Source organism: Bos indicus, chromosome 5 (assembly GCF_029378745.1).
Source record: "Bos indicus isolate NIAB-ARS_2022 breed Sahiwal x Tharparkar chromosome 5, NIAB-ARS_B.indTharparkar_mat_pri_1.0, whole genome shotgun sequence".
NCBI lineage: Eukaryota > Metazoa > Chordata > Mammalia > Artiodactyla > Bovidae > Bos > Bos indicus.
The window spans coordinates 113,774,629-113,792,720 of NC_091764.1; the positions used below are offsets into that span (position 1 = coordinate 113,774,629).

At 59.4% G+C, this 18,092-nt stretch overlaps 1 protein-coding gene across 1 annotated transcript in view; it reads right to left on the bottom strand.

The window, feature by feature from the left end:
- The window catches only part of TCF20 (transcription factor 20), a 169,334-nt gene extending 151,583 nt beyond the window's left edge, over positions 1-17,751 (bottom strand). The window contains exon 1 of the mRNA XM_070790523.1: positions 17,620-17,751. The gene's annotated coding sequence lies outside the window, so the exon portion shown is untranslated. The remainder of the gene's footprint in view (positions 1-17,619) is intronic.
- Between the last annotated feature and the right edge of the window lie 341 nt (positions 17,752-18,092).

Here is an 18,092-nt window from a genome sequence, read left to right on the forward strand (position 1 = left end):
CCTGAACAGGGAAGAGGGCGATCCTGGCAGGAGGGACAGCAGGACCCAGGCCGAGGTCTGATGGCTTGTGGTGGGAAGTAGAGGCCGTTGGGTGCGGGGTGCCACATTCAGAGTCCCAGTCCTTTTTTCTAAAATTAATTTATTTGGCTGTGCGGGGTCTTAGTTTCGGCACACGGGGTCTTCGATCTTCGTTGTGGCATGTGGGATCTAGTTCCCTGACCAGGGATCGCCCCCGGGTCCCCTGCTTTGGGACCGTGTAGTCTTAGCCGCTGGACCACCAGGGAAGCCCCAGAGTCCCAAGGTTGCCACTTACCGCACGGGAGGCGGGGGGTGGGGCTTGTGAGCCTGAGTCTCTCAGATTGAAAGTGGCAATCTCCCTCGCAGGGATGCTGGGGGGTGGGGGGTGGCAGTCAGAGGCACAGAAGGGCCAGCGGCTACTGCAACTGTCAGCCTTGAGATTAACCCACTTGGTGCCCAGCTGGTGATGTCACAGGACATCAGTCATGGTGCATCACCCAGCCTCCCTTGAGGGCCAACGTGAGGGTTTCCCCAGTTGCCAGGGGTATTTCGTTGCTGGGGCTTCACAGCTGTGTCCCCCCACCCCCAAGGCATGCCCTCTCCCCGGGGGCACTGCAACCAGGGATCTGTCACGGCAGCTCTGCAGGACCCCCAGTTCTGGAGCACGCATGGGGTCCGGAGGCCTCTGCTGTGACTGCCTCGAAGCCCAGCTGCACTCCGTGCCCCCAACTAGCGCTGTCCTGAGAGCGCACCTGGCACACCTCCCACACAGATGCCCCCACGTCTTTCTGGTGACGCCAAACTGTGGCATGACCCTCCCCCCTCCCCGGGGCCCAAGGCAGCACATCCAGCAGATGTGAACCACGACAGCTCTGCCACCGCTGGTTCTGCAGCCTCGCCTCGGACACACCTTAACACGTGCATTGGACACGCTGCTCTCAGTTGGGTGGGCACTGGTGCCCTGCTGGCCAGTGCCAGGAGAGGGGATGTCACTGCACCCCAGCACAGTCTGGTGATTCAGGGGATCAGGCAGATGGCGGCAACCCCAGCTGGGCTGCCCCAGGTCCACCCTTCACCCCCCTGGGCCTCAGTTTCCCCATCTGTAAAAGCACCACTGTGGTCAGGACTAAGCAAGTTGGCAGAGAGCTGCCGCATTCACTCTCTCAGGTGGCCTTCCCAGACCTCATTGGCCTCGCTCACCTTCTACACAGGAGCCCAGAGAAGGCACGTGACCTGCCCAACGTCACACGGCCAGGTGCTGTAGCTCTGGGCGCAGCTGGCCCTGCTCTGTCCACTAGTGGCCACTCAGCCATTCAGTCTGTCCTTCAATGAACACTTACCAAGCATCTTTTCTGGAGAGGAAAGGCCTTGTCTTTCTCCACAGCCTGGAATGAATCCCCATGGCCTCAGATCAGGAAAGGGACGGAAATGAACATATTAAACGACTGCTCTTTGCCAGCTGCACGAGGCAAGAGGCACTGTCTCAACTTAGAGGCAAGGGGTGGGGGCACAGATGGTAGCAGAGCCAAGCTGGGGTTCACCCTGCATTTGCCTCCAAGGCCGGCACTGCAGCAGTGGGGCACGGCGAGTGAGAACACTGGATGCAGCCTCTCTTGACACTGCCTTCAGGCACGGAGACATCCTGTGCTGAAGGACGAGAAGTCGGGGGTGGTGGGCATCCGCCATGGCCCTTAGAAGACTCTGCTCGAGGGAGGGAGCCTCTGACCTTGGCCATGAGCTCACTCTTCCTCCATGTGTCAGTAAGACGGAAGCCAAAGGTAGGGACACAGCAACATTCAAAGGGTGAGTGGGAGTCCTGGGAAATGAGGGAGTGAGGAGGGCTCATTCACTTCCTGGGTGGGACCCTCAGGACCGGGGCGTGGAGGGGTGGTACCTCACACACATTCCCACACTGAGTCCTCACACCCAGCCTTTGACGGGGGCAGTGAGCCCATTTTATAGATGGGGAAACAGGTATCTTCCTAACCCAAGAGAACATGTAGAGAAGTGGTGAAGCTGGGCTGAGAACCCTGAGCTTCTAGACTTAGGGCTATAAGGACTCTCTGGATTCAGACTCTAATAAAAGCACATGTGTGACATCTGATTTGATCACTCCCCAGCCTAAACTACCCCCTTGGGGGTCCTGCCTCATAAGGTGCCACATCGCTGCCCCCAGATCTTCTATTTTAAGGTTCCCAACTTGTTCTTGTTGTTGTTAATTATTGATTTAGCTGAACCAGATCCTAGTTGCAGCAGAGGGGGTCTTCCATCTTCACTGAGCCATGTGGGATCTTTAGTTGCGGCCTGCAAACTTCTGGTTGTGGCATGTGCGATCTTGTTCCCTGACCAGGGATGGAACCTGGGCCCCCTGCATCAGGGACCCAGAGTCTTAGGCACTGGGCCGCCTGGGAAATCCCCTCTTCTCCCAGATTTTCTTGTTCCAACTACACATGCCTTTCACTCCCTCGGCCGTACGGCACTCCCTACCACAGGGCCTCTGCACAGGATTTCCCTCAGCATGATACCCTGGTCCGAGCTTCCACCCATTAAATTGCTATCTCCTCCATGATAACTCCGGGCCCCCTCCTTCAGGAAGCTTCCCTGATCTCCCTGTCTCTGAAGCCCTGTTTCTACAGTTGTGTTATTTTTCTATCTGTGAGCATCCAGTTTGCCATTACTGTTGCTGGGTCAGGCTCTACCCTCTCTTAGCTGAACTAACGCTCCTCTCCAGCCACCCTCCTGGGACCAGCCTGGAGAGGCTGCCAGCTGCTCCCTCGGCAGGAAGGCCTCACCTCTGCCTGCCCTGCCCACCTGTTCCCTCCGGCCCAGCACAGAGCTCAGTTCTCCAGGACCTGATTCTTAGCAAATGACCAAGGTATCCTGGGAAGGCAGGTGTCCTGGAGCCTTGGCCTCCCTGAGGGGTGTCTCGGAGGCTTCCCCAAGGCAGGACAGGGTGGGGACCTTCAGGATCCATGCACCTGATGGCCCCGAGGCCCAGTGCTCAGCAAGGGTGTGGGGGGGGGAGGCAACTCGGCCCCGAGACCCCAGAAGCACTCAACCCCCAAGGCGCAGGCCCTTTCTCAAGCACAGCGTCCACTCCACAACCCACCCTGGTCACCTGTACAGCCCCCTTTCCCACCCCCAGGCTTCTGGTCACAAGCCCAATCCTTAGCTTCAGACTGCCCAGGATCAGACCTGGGCAGTCCCTGGCTGTGTGTCCCTGGGCAAGTCATTTAACCTCTGGGCCTGTTTCCTCAGGTGTGAAATGAGAAGAGGGACCAGACTACCTTACCTGGCTGTGGGTCGGGGTCAAGAGGATGACATATGTGAAATGCTTAATGTGGGCCCAGCTCATGGCAAGGGTCCGACACACCTTCAGGAGCATCACCATTCATTCTTGCTGAATTCATTCACTGTGGCCTGTTCCCGAGCCGGGAGCAAGTGCCTGAAGGGCACACCGGTGGGAGGGGAACACGAGCGCAGGCTGGGGGATGAGGACCCACGAGTTTCCCCGTGGTCTTCGCCAGCCCTCACCTCCCTGCCCACCATTCGTGAGGCCTGAGATGCCCGGTAGCCCGGGCCAGGCTGGGGCCCAGTCCATCCACACCTGCATCCCACCAGCCTCCGCCAACTCTGGGCTCATGCCACATCCCCACTTGGGCACCCTCACCTCCCTCCATCTCTCTCTGAGCCAGGGCAGAAGCCCGGCAGAGTCTCCCAGGGGGGCGAGAGGCGATGCCTCTGATAAACCCGTTCTCCTCCAGAGCCACTGCCTCCCCAGGCAGGCGGTAGCGACAGCAGCCGTCACGCCGCCGCGCAGCAGCGATAAGAAGGGAGCAGAGCGGTGGGAATTCCCCCTTCCCTGCAGTGAGGCCAGAAACCAGCCCTTCATCCCAGCTCTCAGGCTGCTCACATCTGTCCGGCGGCGGGGCTAGGCGCCTGCGGAGTCTGGGTCACACCTGCTCGGACCGGGACCACGCAGGTCCCAGGGCCCCAGGCGCCCCTCTCCAGGAGGAAAAGGCTATGGCCACTGAAGGCAGAGTAAGGAGAAGGGTGGGGGAAGGCGCTGGGCCAGGATGTGGGCTGGATGCAGTGGAAGCAGGGATCCAGGGACAGTTGGGGGTTGCGGGGAGACAGGGTCAGGACAGAAAGTGGGACCAGGATGGTCACAGCTGGAAAGCCACCCAGGAGGACACTGCAGGGATGCAGGAGGGCAGAGATGGGGCCTGGCTGCTGATGAGGGCAGAGAAAACTAGGAAGCAGCCAGGCGGTGGCCATGGGGGAGGTCAGTATCCACCACACGCACACTCAGCTGCCTGCCCCCCCATTCCGCAATCCAAGCAAGGGTAGCCTCAAGCTACTTGGAAACAGCTCCAGGGGTGCTTTTTCTCTATGAGTGGGCTTACATATACACTATAAATGTTTAATATGGGACTTAGTAATTTTCCTTTAAAGTTAGGAAAAATTGTTATGCCCAAATTCTTAAGGAAAAATTTTTTTTGAGTTTACAATTCAACATTTTAAACGCATTCAATCAAAAGCCATAGTGAAGAGATAGGTTGCTAGATGTAAGAGAAAGGGTAGGCTCAGGAGCCGCGAGGCTCAATTACAGGTCCTGGCCCAGAGCATCAGGAGACCCACTCACCGTTCAGTGGAGGCCCCAAGCTGCCTGCCCCCGCTCTGCTGTGCAAGGGTTCAAGCCTTGGACAGGGTCCCAGGCCCCAGTGCAGCCCCTCCTCATCCAGTGCTCATGTGGATTCTAACCCACGCTGAGCTGACAGATCCCGGTCTGGGGCCTCTCGGGGGGCCCCCAAGTAGACCTGAGGCTGCAGAGGCCTGCAGGGTACCACACCCCCATGCTGTGGGCCTCAGTGTTCCCATCTGTAACACAGGACCATGATCCTTCCTTCCAAGGTGGTCAGAACAGTTCAATGACAGGTGAACTTGCCCAGCAGAGGGCACGGACTGAGTCCTTTCCCCAGGAAGTACTGACACCTTTAGCCTGTTTCAGAGGGTGCTCACATCCCTCCACACTCTCTCTCTTCTACCTCAGGGCCTTTGCACATGCTGTTCATCCTACCAGGAAGACTCTTCCCTGTGTTGCTCTCTCCTCTGGTTGTTCTGGGCCCAGCTGCTACCTCTCCCGGGAAGCCCTCCCTGGCTCCCCAGATGGGGTCCAGGTCCCATGAGTCTTTCCCACTGCAATGCAAACTCCATGAAGACAGCATGGTGGCTGGCTTGCCCACCGCTGTGTGTTCTCATCAGTGTTCACTGGATGAATGAATGAAACATAATGACAATCATCCAGATCTTCAGTGACAACACGGGGCCATCGGGGTGACGGGGCTTGTCCTGAGGGCTGTGGATGCCTGTAGAGGTCTCTGACTCAGTATTGAGGGGTCTGAGAAAAATTCCTGGAGGTGACTCATCAGCTGGAACTCTTGAAACTTCAAGCTGCCAGGAGCACCCACTTTACAGATGGGGAAACTGAGGGCAAGATTCAGGGGGCTGCCACTGACTGTCTGAGGCTCCGACTGTCCCCCAACCCTGGGTGGCCCATCCCACTCCCCGGGGACCACTCCAGAGCCCACCCGGGGCCACTGCCTCTTCTCCAGGTCATGCCGGTGGCAGGGCCACTCGTGGCTCGGGTGGCGCAGGGCGCGTCTGCACGGCTGAGTTGGGCAGCTGGCAGCAGCGTGGCTCCGAACCAGCTGTTTGGATGACAAACTGCGTTCAAGCTTCATTAGGGTAATCACGGGCTCCCCTCCTGGCAGCGCCGCGGAGCGCGACTGTCAACCTGAACTAATCAAACCCGGCCCCAGGACACCCGCCCGCCTGGCTGACAAGCCGCTAAGCCGCTGAGCCACCTCGCACGCTGCACATCTCCCGCCCAGCTCCCAGCGGAGGCTGGTCCAGCCGGGCCCTGGGGCAGGCCAGCCTCACAGAAACCTACCCCATGCTCCCCAAGATCTCGAGACCCTCAGAGGCCCCAGCAGGGTGGGACGACTGTGACCATCACGCCCAGGTTTTTACAGCCAGGGAAACCATGCTCGTGAAGGGAAGGCCACACAGCTATGCAACCAGGCTCACACCCAGGCCCCCATCACCTACTGCCTTCCATACCTGGGCACCCTCACGTTTTCCTTCCCTGCCAGGCCCAGCAGGCCAAGCTGGAGCTCAGAGTTTGGGGGGAGAGGGGGCCACGTGGCCTTGGCAAGCCCCTCGATGGACGTGGGCCTTGAGCCTTACACCCCAGCAGGGACATCAGGGGCTCTGGTGACGCAGGTGTGGAAAGCATCCTGCCAGGCACTGCGGCCAGCACTGGAGCAGACACTGCTGTCTGGGCAGGACCTGTCCTGTAGCCTGCAGCACCGCCCTGCTCAGCTGCGCTGCCCTCGGCATTGCCGACCAAAGCCAGCCTCTCTGTCCCCGTCTCAGAATCAGAGCTTGGCTGGAAGGCGCAGGCTTGGTGCCTTCCTCTGACAGCTGGGGAAACTGAGGCCCAGAGAGGTAGGAACAGACACGACGGAATGCAGTGCAAAGAGGACGGGCTTCAGAGGCAGATGGACGTTCATTCATCTATTCACCCATTCAACAAACCCTCGCCAAGAGGCTGCAGTACGGCAGGCACTCCGTATTTGCTGAACGAACAGATGACGAGAAGGCTGGGTGAGTGAGTCAATGAACAGCACCAGGGACGCAGCCGTGAACCACAAACACCATCCCTGCCTCCTGGAGCTGACAGTCTAGCTGGGGGAAGCAGATGCTTAACTGACAATTAATTACAAGTGACACGGGCAGCGAAGAAAAAGCAAGAACTAGCCTCATGACGTCTAGCAGGAGGACCCAGCCTGGTCGGGGGGAACCCAGGCAGGCAAGCTGGAGGAGGTGATGCTCCTGGTGGGATGCTGGAAGGAAGCTGAGGGCGGACAGAAGGAAGGAACAGCACGTGCTAAGGCCCTGAGGTAGGAAGGAGCAGAGGGGCTTTTGAGGATGAAAGGCCCATCCATTAGGCTAGGAGGGCAGGGATGGGAATGGCAGCAGACACGAGCAAGGTGTTGGGGAGGATTTCGGTCTTTCTCTCAAGGGTGATGGGAACCACTGAGGGTGGTGAGCAGGGGTGACTCTCCGGGGGCCGTGGGCAGTCAGTGGGAGGGTTCAAATCCCAGTTCTCCTAACCTTCTGCTAGATCAACGGCCGGATGACTCGCCCAGATGTCACGCTGAGCTTGAGAGGCAGACACGGCAGGGACACACTGTGATCTGCTTACGCGATGAGCAGAGAGGGACAAAGCCAGCCTCCACCGTTTACGCCAGGCGGGTGATGACTGACGGGCACGAGAGAGCTTCCCGGGGGGGTTCTGGGAACGTTCCAGGTCTGAACCTGGGTGGGGGTTCAAGGCTACACGTGTACATGCAAATCCATCCCTCTGTACACCTAGGATCTGTACGCTTTCCTGTATGAACTCACATCTCCAAAAACAAAGTAAAGAACAAACCCCTGCCGCTCTGTCTCTCTCAGTCTGTTTCTGCATCGACGAAACAGGGGTAGTGACTGGACCTGCCTGGCTGTGCACAGGGTTTCGGGGGACAGTGCATATCCCCACCGTTCACAAGCCTGGCTGGCAGCCGCACACCCAGAACGCAGCACATGCCCAGGCAGAAACGCGTCTGGCTTCCCCCACACCTCTGCCCTCTGAGGGCCTCAGTTTCCCCATCTGCAAGGGCCCAGTGTCTCCCTCTGTTTCAGGGCTGCAGAGAAAAAGGGGGTAAAAATCCTCCTACCCAGGCTGCTGGGAGCCCCTCTGCTCCTGGCCACAAGCTTGAGAACAATTGAGGGGGTGGCCTGCATGGTCCTCAGTCATCTCTCCCAGCTCTGCGCACAGTAGGTACTCAGCCAGCGACCTAGTGCCCAAGGCCACACAGGGGTCAGCAGCAGGACCGAGGCCAAGCCCAGGCTTCCAGGGCCCCACCCTCACAGGCACACAGTAGGCCCTTTCTGAGCACCTACTATGAGCCAGGCCCAGCCCAGGGCCTCCCCTCCAGCAGGAGGGCCAGCCCAGCATGGTGGCTCCTCCAGGGCCCACTGGGATTCAGGGCAACGGGCACAGGTGCCGCGGGAGCCCTGACTGAGGGTGGGGAGCTGGAGCTTAGGACACCCTCCTGTGGGAATAGGCTCTGTGAGACCCTAAACAGAGCTGATTCAATGTAACGTCACCCTTGACACTGGAGGGGTGTCCAGAGGTAGGGAGAGGCCTGCTTCCCTGTCTGGGGCCTGAAAAGCCCCTTGACCCTCCAAGGCCCTTAGGCAGCCTTAGGAAATCAGACGGTACCATTGCCAACTTTCCTGCGGGCTCAGCGATCCTCAGGGCCCTTTAGGTATCGTTTTCTCACGAGTCTGTCAACAACTGGGGATCGGTCATGTGGTTCAGGATCACCTTCAGCTCCATTTCTCAGAGATGGAAACTGAGGCCTGAAGAGGTGTGGTATTCCAGGACCATCCCAGATGACAAGGCTCCCGGGGCTCAGCCCACCAGGCACTGCCTAAACTCTCAGAGGGGGAAGCCAGTGTGGTTTGTGCCATCTTCCCCGCTACCTGGGGGCCACTCACTCACGGCCCGGTCATGCCTGACTTTTCGCTTGGTCAGGCAGTCAGTCAACAAACACCAACAGAGCACCCACTGTTCTGTTACCCAAGAGCTCTGTCTGTTACTCACTCAGCAAGTGCCAAGAATATCCACAGTAGTAAGGTCAACGCACCGGGTACCTGTCCTATGACAGGCGCTGCACTATTACCTGATCTAAGCAGCCTCATGAGGGAGGCACTGTCATGCCCATTTTACAGACGAACACACAGAGGCTCACGTGCAGTGACTGCCTGAGGCTGGTCTCGCAGCCTCTAAGGAGAGCAGGGTCCAGCCACAGGCTTGCAGGCGCTTCATTCCTGTCTGTCGAGTGGGCGTCAGTCCTTCACTGGTATTATCTCACAGGACTCTGTGCCCATCCCATGCACAGCCCCAGGCCCGTATCCGAACGTGGCTTCGGCCTCTGTCTGCACTCCTGGGATCTGGGCTCCAGGGGGCCACTGTGGACCATCCCTGCCCCAGGGACCCTCAGCTTAGCCCCAGTGAAGACCCCCCAGCTCTGGGCTGGCTCCCCTGTGCAGTAAGGGAGACACACAGAAAAGCAGACACACGAGAAGCAGTCCCACCTGGAGCACTCTCCCCCTACACCTCCCATGGCTGGCCACGTCTCTGCCCTCAGGTCTTGGATAAAAGCCCCCCTGACCACTCTGTCTCCATTAGTGCCCGCCTCACCCCCATCTCCCCCACTCCCAACACCCTCCTGCCAGCATCCCTCAGCTCTCCTACACAGCTCTGCCCACAATCCGGCACCAGACAAATTTTAGCTTGTTTACTAGGTGACAGGGCTTCCCTCATAGCTCAGTGGGTAAAGAATCCGCCTGCAATGCAGGAGACCCCGGTTTGATTCCTGGGTTGGGAAGATCCACTGGAGAAGGGATAGGCTACCCACTCCAGTATTCTCGGGCTTCCCTTGTGGCTCAGCTGGTAAAGAATGCACCTGCAATGCGGGAGACCTGGGTTCGATCCCTGGGTTGGGAAGATCCCCTGGAGAAGGGAAAGGCTCCCACTCCAGTATTCTGGCCTGGAGAATCCCATGTCCATGGGGTTGCACACAGTCAGACACGACTGAGCGACTTTCACTTTCAGGAGGTGACAGTGTTTCCTGCCATATTGTGAGGGCTGGGACCTGGTCAGTACAATTCACAAGTGCCTCACTCCTCATACCTCACCCCTCCACCCCCAGCACAGTATCTTGTGCACAGTAGGGCCTCAATATCCTTATTACGTGAATAAATTCACTGAATAAATGTTGTAGAGGGAAAAGCCCAGGGGCTGTGAGAACACAGCAGGGGCACGTGAGTGGGGGCAGGGGGACAGGGAAGTGTTCCAGGCAGAAGGCCCGGCAGAGTCAAGAGCTGGATGGCAAGAAAGCCCTGGGCTCTCGGGATCTCTAAGTGCAGCTGTGAGCGTGAGAGGAACACAGTGTGAAACGGAGCGGCCAGCAGGACCCCGGAGACGGTGAGCAGAGGCTCTCGACAGGGCTCCAGCTCTGGGGCAGGAGGCTCCCAGCACCCGGATCACCCCCTAGCCCTGCCTGGGCCAGCCTGACACCCCAGCCCACTGGCAGCAGCACAGCCCTGGGTGCCCACCTATAGGTCAGGGAGCCAGCCCACCACCCATGCAGGCTGCAGCCTGTGACCTCAGCCCCAGGACCTCAGTCTCCGCCAGTAGAGCAAACCGGTTGGCTCCAAGGGACAGAACAGCTTGGGTGAGCTTCTCCCTGCAGAGAGTGGCGCGGCCATGGACGGCAGGCTATGTCACTTACGTGCTCTGGCCAGGACCTATGGGGGCGGGTGGGCAGCTGGTGGCAGCAGCAAGGACTGGCTGTGTTCAGGGAAGCACATGGATCTCGCATCCCATTCCAGCACCAGCTGGCACACCCTGCCACAGCTGGGGTGGTCAGGGGGGAAAAACTATCGTCCATGTCCTCCCCTTCTCCAGGCCCAGGCCAGGCCTTGGCTCCCATCTCCCCTTCCCTTGGACAACTGCAGCTTTAGCTGTCCAGAGACCCCTTCACCTAGATGGTCTCCAGCCTGGGCCAGCTCCAGGTGTCTGTCTCTGCAAACCTCCAGCCCTCGCCCCAGGCATTCAGCCCAGAGCCTGGTGCCCTCGCCTGGCCTCCTCTCTCCCACCTCCCTAAACAACCACAGGGACTCTCTCAGCTCCAGCCCCACTGCCACCTCCCTTCTTCTCCCATCTCTGCCTCCAGCCCTGCTCCTGAGACCCTCTACAGATTTCCCATCCCAGGGACAATAAAGCCCAAACCCCTTCCTTTCTTTCCCTTCAAAGGCCAAAATCAGATCTACCACAGGGCCTTTGCACCTGACTCTGTCCAGGATGCTCTTCCACCTGATCTCCCCACGGCTGGCCCTCCTCATCCTTCAGGTCTCAGCTCAAACATCTCTTCTAAGAGAGGCCTCCCCCAGAGCAGACTAGCCAGTGGTACCCACACTGCAATCACCATCATTTGACTCTTCCACACTCTCACGTACTTGTCTCCCGGCTCACTGCCTGTCTCCCATCAGCCTGGGAGCCGCCTGGCTCTATGGCTGTGACTGAATGGTCACCTCCCGTGTCCTCTGAGCCTGGCATATAGTAGGCACTGCATACTGATCTGCTCAATGAACGAGTCCATGAACTGCCAGTCTCCACAGTACAGCTGGACCTAACCACATCAGGGGCTCCTGGGATGCTGTGGATGCTGTGGCCTCGTGTTCAAGGCCCCTGTGATCTAGCCTCTGCCTACTTCCCCAGCCTTGGCTCTGGGGCGCCTCCTCTCACCCTGGTTCCTAGACTCACACTGTGCCAGGAAACCCTCGCTGCCCCTTCTCTGCCAGCAGTCTCACTTATTCTCTCCACAGCACCTTCTCTGACCTGCCCGAACCCATGTCTCCTGCTCCTGCCCGTCTCTCCCACAGTCCTCCACACCTTCAGTCTACACCCCTCCTCAACCTGGCATTCACAGCCTGGCATCATTTCCATCCCTCAGCTCCCTTCCTGTCATTTGTGCTTACAAACCCTGGTGCCACAGGCAGTACTTGGTCTCTCCCACATCCTGCATTTTCACATCTCCATGTCTTTGACCCCTGCTGTTCCCTCTGTTTGAGTTTTCTTCTCTGCTGCACAAACTCCTATTCATCCTTCAAGATCCAACTCAAAATGTCACCTCTTTTGTAAAATCCTGCCTGGTTTTTCCCATCCATCAGGACTCTTTTGGTTGTAAGAGAAAAAAATCAACTCAAGAGCTTGAGCAAAAAAGGGGGACATGTCTCTTTATATAACTGAAAACCGCAGGCATAGTTTCAGGCATAGCAGGATCCAGAGACCCAAATGAAGGAATATATACTTCCACCTCCACTCTCGCCCTCCACATGATGACCTCACTGGCGATTCCCCAGCACATGAGGACCTCACTGGCAATTCCCCAGCCTAGGCATGGTCCCAGAAGAGGACAGCCAGCAGTCTCATATGTACAACCCTCTGGGCTTGGCAACCACAGCCAAGCCAGCCTTCCCCACAGGCTGGAAGTCAAAGTTCCAAGAAAGCCTCTGATAGGCTCTGATGGGCCACGGGTCCATTTCTCAACCAGTCGTCGTGACCAGGGGTGGGCTGGGGTATTTGGGCTTGGGCGGAGGAAGGCTGTGGGTCCCAGGACCTCTGGGGCCCCGGTCTCGCTCTGGACACACCTCCCCTCAGCCTCCACGCATCCCCGTGTCGCACTGTGGCTTCTACCAGCCAGGGCCCTGGACGTCCACAGCCTCTCAGGACCAGGAATCCCATCTCCCTCACAGCCAACTCCCTGGGGTCTACTCTGTTGCAGCCCCCGAAGGCGGCCTGAGAAACTCTGTGCCGGACTGAATGGAGGTCAGCTGCATGGAGGAGTCTACATGTGCTAGGCGTGTAATAAGGGGTTAACCGTCACCCCGGCAGGCCGAGCAGATCTGCATTTTCACGGAGGCCTCAGGGGGACACAAAGCTTCAATGGCAAGGCAGAAAAGGGGGTGCCCACGGTGTATGTGTGTGGGGGGAAGCCCCTCAGAGCCCAGTCCCAGCAGCCCAGCCTGTGGGGGCCACTTGGCCAATTCCGAAGAGCTCACGAAAGGGCTGCGAGTGGAAGGGCTGGGAAAATAATTACCGAGGAGGCCCAGGAGGGAGGCGGGGAGGCTGGCGAGAGGCTTAATGAAACTGCTAACGCGTTAGTGATTCCTGCCTGCTTGGGAAGGCGGAGGCAGACAGCCATGTTGCCAGCTCCCGCGACTGAGTCTGCCAGGCGGGACGGGCTGGGCATGGCGAGGCGGCAACAATAGGCACCCTTCATCACCAGCCTTCCACACGTGACTCTCACGGGGCGATCTCATCGCGCTCAAGTTGGAGGACGGTCTATTCCAACACATCTCAGGTTACATGGGGCTAGAGTCCACGCGGATGCATTACAAAACAGAATGGCTAAAATTCTGATTAGACACAGCATCGCAGACCTCTAAGGACCGGGATGAGCAGGGTGTCTGCTCCCATTTTTCCGGACAGGAAACAAGGACCCCGGGAGGCCATCCACCGCTGGGGACAGCAGGGTTACTCCAAGAAAAGTACCCTGCCCTTTGAGCCCCTCCCAGAGCAGCCCCTTTCCCCAGCCACACACATCTTTTCAACCTCAAAAGAGCTCTGGAAGGCAGGCAGGTGCCACGACCCCCTTTACAGATGAGTCCAAAGAGTCTCACCCCAAGTCACCGTGCAAGATCAAGGGGGCCGGAGCAGCACCCTGGGCTGGGACTCCTGGGCCAGCCCTCCATCCTCCACCCTAGGTGGGTGCTCACTGAGCAATGCAAGCTGTGGTTTTCAGTTTACAACATCTCATTTCCGCTCCAGATGAGAAAACAAAGGCACAGAGAGGTTAAGTGATGAGCCCGAGGACACACAGCTGCATGGCCACAGAGCAAAGACTCAGGGCTGGGCTTTTTGACTCCAGAACCACGTGCTTTTTGTTCAAATGTGCCGTCATACCCAGTGGGTACTTGGTACCCCCTGGGGGGCTGACAGAGAGAGGCAGAGAAGCCCACACTCCACCTAGCCAGGCTTCTCTGAGGAGCGTTTACAGAAGCTGGGGCGGCTGCCTAAGGCAGCAGTGAGCACGCAGCCCTGCTCGCTGTGCTCCACTCTGCGTCAGGTGTGTGCCCAGCATGTGGCACTGACTCATTCCCGTGGCACCAATGAGGAAACTGAGGCTTGGAGCGGTGGAGCCCCGTGCCTTACAGAGTGACCCCCAGCTAGCAAGTGGCACAGCTAGCACCATGCAACAACCCCACAGGAGCAGCCCTGACCCATGTACTGCCTAACCCCGGCCTCAAGCGGGCACTCAGACGGACAGGCGCCCATGGAACCCACCCCCAGGTACAGACTGGAGGCCAGTGATATCAGGTACTGAGATGGGCCCACCCTCCACCCCCTCCCCCAGATGCACAGGAAAGGCTGGGCGACAGGAGTGGGTGTGAGGAGACGGTCTCGGTCGCTGCTTCTGCTCCGGTGCAGCTAGGGGACCCAGCAGGCCAAGATCTTGGCAACTAGCTGGATGCCCACATCAGAGTCCTCGTGCAGATGAGGTCTTCAAGGAGAGACTGCACCATCTCCACCTTACAGGTGTCGCCCTGGGGCCGTCCGGATATCCCAGGTTTGGGGAGACTCCCTTCTAGGGGTTCTAGCAACTCACCCTCTCCTGGGTTTTCCCAGGGAGGCCCTCCAGAGAACGAAGCCACTTCTGAACCCCTCTGTGGGTACAAGACCACAGTGCAGGAGGTGTGTCCTGAATGAATGAATGAATGAATGAACGATGCAACAAGCCCACGCCCACTGACCTGCGGCTGCAGTCCCTTCCCTCAGCAGCCTCCACCCAGTGCAGAGGCTCTGTTTCTGCAAAGGGATGCCCCCCTCACAAGACCAACCCCCGGCCCCCCACCGTTGCCAGGCAAGGAAACTGAGGCTCGGAGAGCCCAGGGCCTCACAGGAGGTGGGAGCATGAGGATTCAGACCCAGAAGCCTGCACTTCAGTCTGCACCTCAGCCCCGGGCTCTGACCGGTCCTCATCTCTAAAGACAAATCCACTTACGCGCCCTTGGCTGGCCCCACCCACCCCAGGGGGGCAAGACCTTGCCCATCCCGGCGATGAGAACACTTGGGTGCAGAGCAGTGGAGGGCCTAACCCTATGCCACGTGGTCACAAAGAAGCAAAGGATCCCTCTGATCCTCCCATCCTCACCCTCCAATCCACACCCCAAAGCTGCCTCCTTCCCCATCATCATCATCATTGCTGTGAAGAAAGAGAAGGGTAGGAGGGGTGGGGAGAGGGAGGAGGTTAGGCAGGAAGCCCCCCCTCTCCGCCCCGCCCCCAGCGGGCTGCTTTCTGGTCAGAGGAAAGGCCTCTAATGAAGGCCCCACAGATGCCGCTGAGCTGGCGGTGTCAGCCTGGGAGCCCCGCAGAGCTGCAGGGCGCGCATCTCTGCTCCCAATTAGCACACAGGTCCTCCATCAAAGCATGCTCCTACTGCCAGGAGCAGAGGCCAGAGGGACGGCCCTTCGAACAGTAGGAGGAGGCCAAGGCTCTCTGGCAGGCGCTGGCCCCTGCACCTTGCCTTTCTGGGGGGGGCGGGGGGTGTGCAGTGCAGGCCCCCCCACCACCACCAGCCCCCTCACTCACTCACACCCTCTCCAATCAGCCAGCTCAGGGCAGACGCCGTCACCCCGGGGGACGCGCTAATGAAGATGGTCGACATTAATCTCTTCCCTCTCGCGACAGGTCAATTTATAGTTCCATGGGGAGCCCTGGCACTCGGCCAGACGGCCTGACATAACTCTCCCTGTTCCCTGGGAGGATGGTGGGGGTGGGCCTGATGGGGTGGAAGTGGGCTGGGATAGGATAGGGAGGCTCCTGCACCTGAGTGCCTACCACCCTTGCCCCAACGGATCCCGGTGGGACTCTGGATGCTCCTGAATGTGAAGCCTAAAGGTCAAGGCCTGCAGGTATCTGGGTGCAAATGTGGTCCTCAGCACCTCCATCTGGGGCACCCGGCTCCCACCAGGAGACCCCAAGGAGGCAGGAGGAGTGTGATTCCCCACTCCTGATGGACCGCCATGGGGTTACGAGACCCCTCCAAGGAGGTTCTGGTTTATCTCCTTCTGATGCACTTCCCGCTGTTCATTCCTCAGAGATCACCAAGCTGGCCAGAGCTCCCAGTCTGGTGGGAAGCACCTTGGCACCTGCTGAGGGCCATATGGAGGGAGAGTTGCCCAGGGGTAGAAGTACGGAGGGCACCCACCAGAGAGAGGTGGGGGTCCTGGAAGGACCAGAGGCACGAGAGGACACAGGTGGGCCCTGAGGATGAGTGGGAAGTTCAACAGGCCAGAAGACACAAGGAAGGGGCTTTGGAGGGATGAGACCATGACAGTCTCGGGGCAGACCGGGCGCTCAAGGTCTCTGCGACCAGGGCACATCCGGTTCGCAGAGGGGAGGCTGCAGAGGAAGGCAGGGCTGACCACAGAGAAGCCCAGCCTCGAGCGAAGGCTCAGGAGTTTGGCCTAGTTTAGGTCTGTGGATGGCTGAAGAGTTCAGAAGCTCAGAGCCGCTTTTAGAAAGACAGTTTTGGCTATGGTGTCCCAGAACAATGGTTGGGGCTGGGGAAGACAGGTGGGAATGTCCAGGATGGAGGATAAAAGGAGGGAGAGATGCTTGTGGGGTAGAACCAAAGGAACCCTGTGGTTGATGAGATGGACAGACAGGTAGACGTCCAGGAGGTCACACAGGTCTGGGGGTCTCCAGTTTGGGTGCTGATGGAGGCGATGTCTTTGGTTTGGGGTATCATAAGGAACTGGGCCTGATGCTAAACTTGAATCTGGGAGGTCCCAGAAGGCTCCCAAACCCAAGCCTGGGCTTAGCAGAAGCCAGGACCCAAATGTTCTCCCCGGGGGGCCAAATTCAGAGCAGGGCTGGGCCCCTCCTCCCAGACCCAATTCATTTCCGTGGCAAAGGTGAAGCCAGGATACCCTCTGCCTTTCCAAACACTCTAGGAGGAAGCAGGGGCCTGGCAAAGGCAGAATGTGAAGCCAGGCAGTCAGTTCCACAACGCTGGACAGAGCCCTCCTGCAAGAAGCACAGATGGGCCAAGCTGCCCTCAGCTTCCCCAGAGCCAGAGCCCAGGGCTGGCTCTGCACTCAATAGGTCTCCATGAGTCCCTGCGGAAGGACTCCCCTTTCTTTCAGGCCCTGGCCTATCCCCACCCCATCAGGGCTACCCTCTAGGTCTCATCCAAACCCCTCAGTAATCTTGGGAGTGCCCCCATTTTTTCAGGCTAGAGACCCAGGCCCAGAGAGCTAAGGGACTTGCTCAAAGCTTCTCCACTTCTTGGTGCTGGGGTCAAGATGGAACCAGGGTCTACATGGCCCCAAAGCACACATTCTTCAAGAAAGAGTGGAAAAAAGAGCATGGCTGAAATAAAGAACCTGAGGGCCTACAGTAGCTGCATTATGGTGGCGGGACAATAGATGATTTTTTTCCCCCTTCTTTTCTACAATGAAATATTCATACCGTCTCCGTGGGTGTGCGTGCCCTAGTGGGGAGAGCTCCAGCTTTGGCGTCAAGCAGCCTAGGGGTCAAATCCTGGCTGGCTGGGGACCCTGAGCCAGCTATTTGCTCTCTCCCAGCCTCTGCTTTCTCATCTGTACAATGGGGACAAAAAAAATCCCACTTCAGATGAGCCGGTCACGCCCGGCGCACAGTAGGCACGCAGTAAGTGCCAGCCTTGGAGCACCACACCCCCGCGTTCTCGCCACCTGCCCGGCCTCCAGAGGGAACTTGAGACGCCCCCACGTGCCAGACGCTGGCGCTGGGCGGGCATCGGGGTCCCCCGCCCCGGGGCGGACGCCCACCCACCCTCCTGCCTCACCCCGCCGCGCCCGCGCTGCCCCCTTACCCTGGCGGCCGGAGGGCCGGCATCGGTCCCGCAGGAGAGCCCGGGCAGCGGGGCCGGGCTCCGGAGCGCGGGGCGCGAGCGCGGGCAGGGCGCGCGGGGGCGCGGGCCGCGCGCTCCGGGCCGTGCGCCCCGCGGCCGCCGCGTCCTCGCCTCCAGCGCGGGCCCCGCGCGCCCCGGCCGGCCCGGGGGCAGGCCCTGCGCAGCGCCGCGCCGGGTGGGGGCGGGCCTCGCGGGCCCTGGAGAGGCGCCCGGGCGGCGCGGGTTCCCGGCGGGCGCGGGCGGCGCCGCTGCGGTGGCCCCGCTGCTGAGTGGTGGGACGCGATTTACTGGCTGCAATTCCCGGCGCCCCTCGATGGCACTTAAGAGAGACCGGGAGGGAGCCGGGGAGAGCGGGCGGAGGGCGGGCGGGCGGAGGAGGGGCGGCGGGAGCCGTGCGCGCCGGCGGGGGAGGGGCGCAGGCGGGGGCGGGCGGG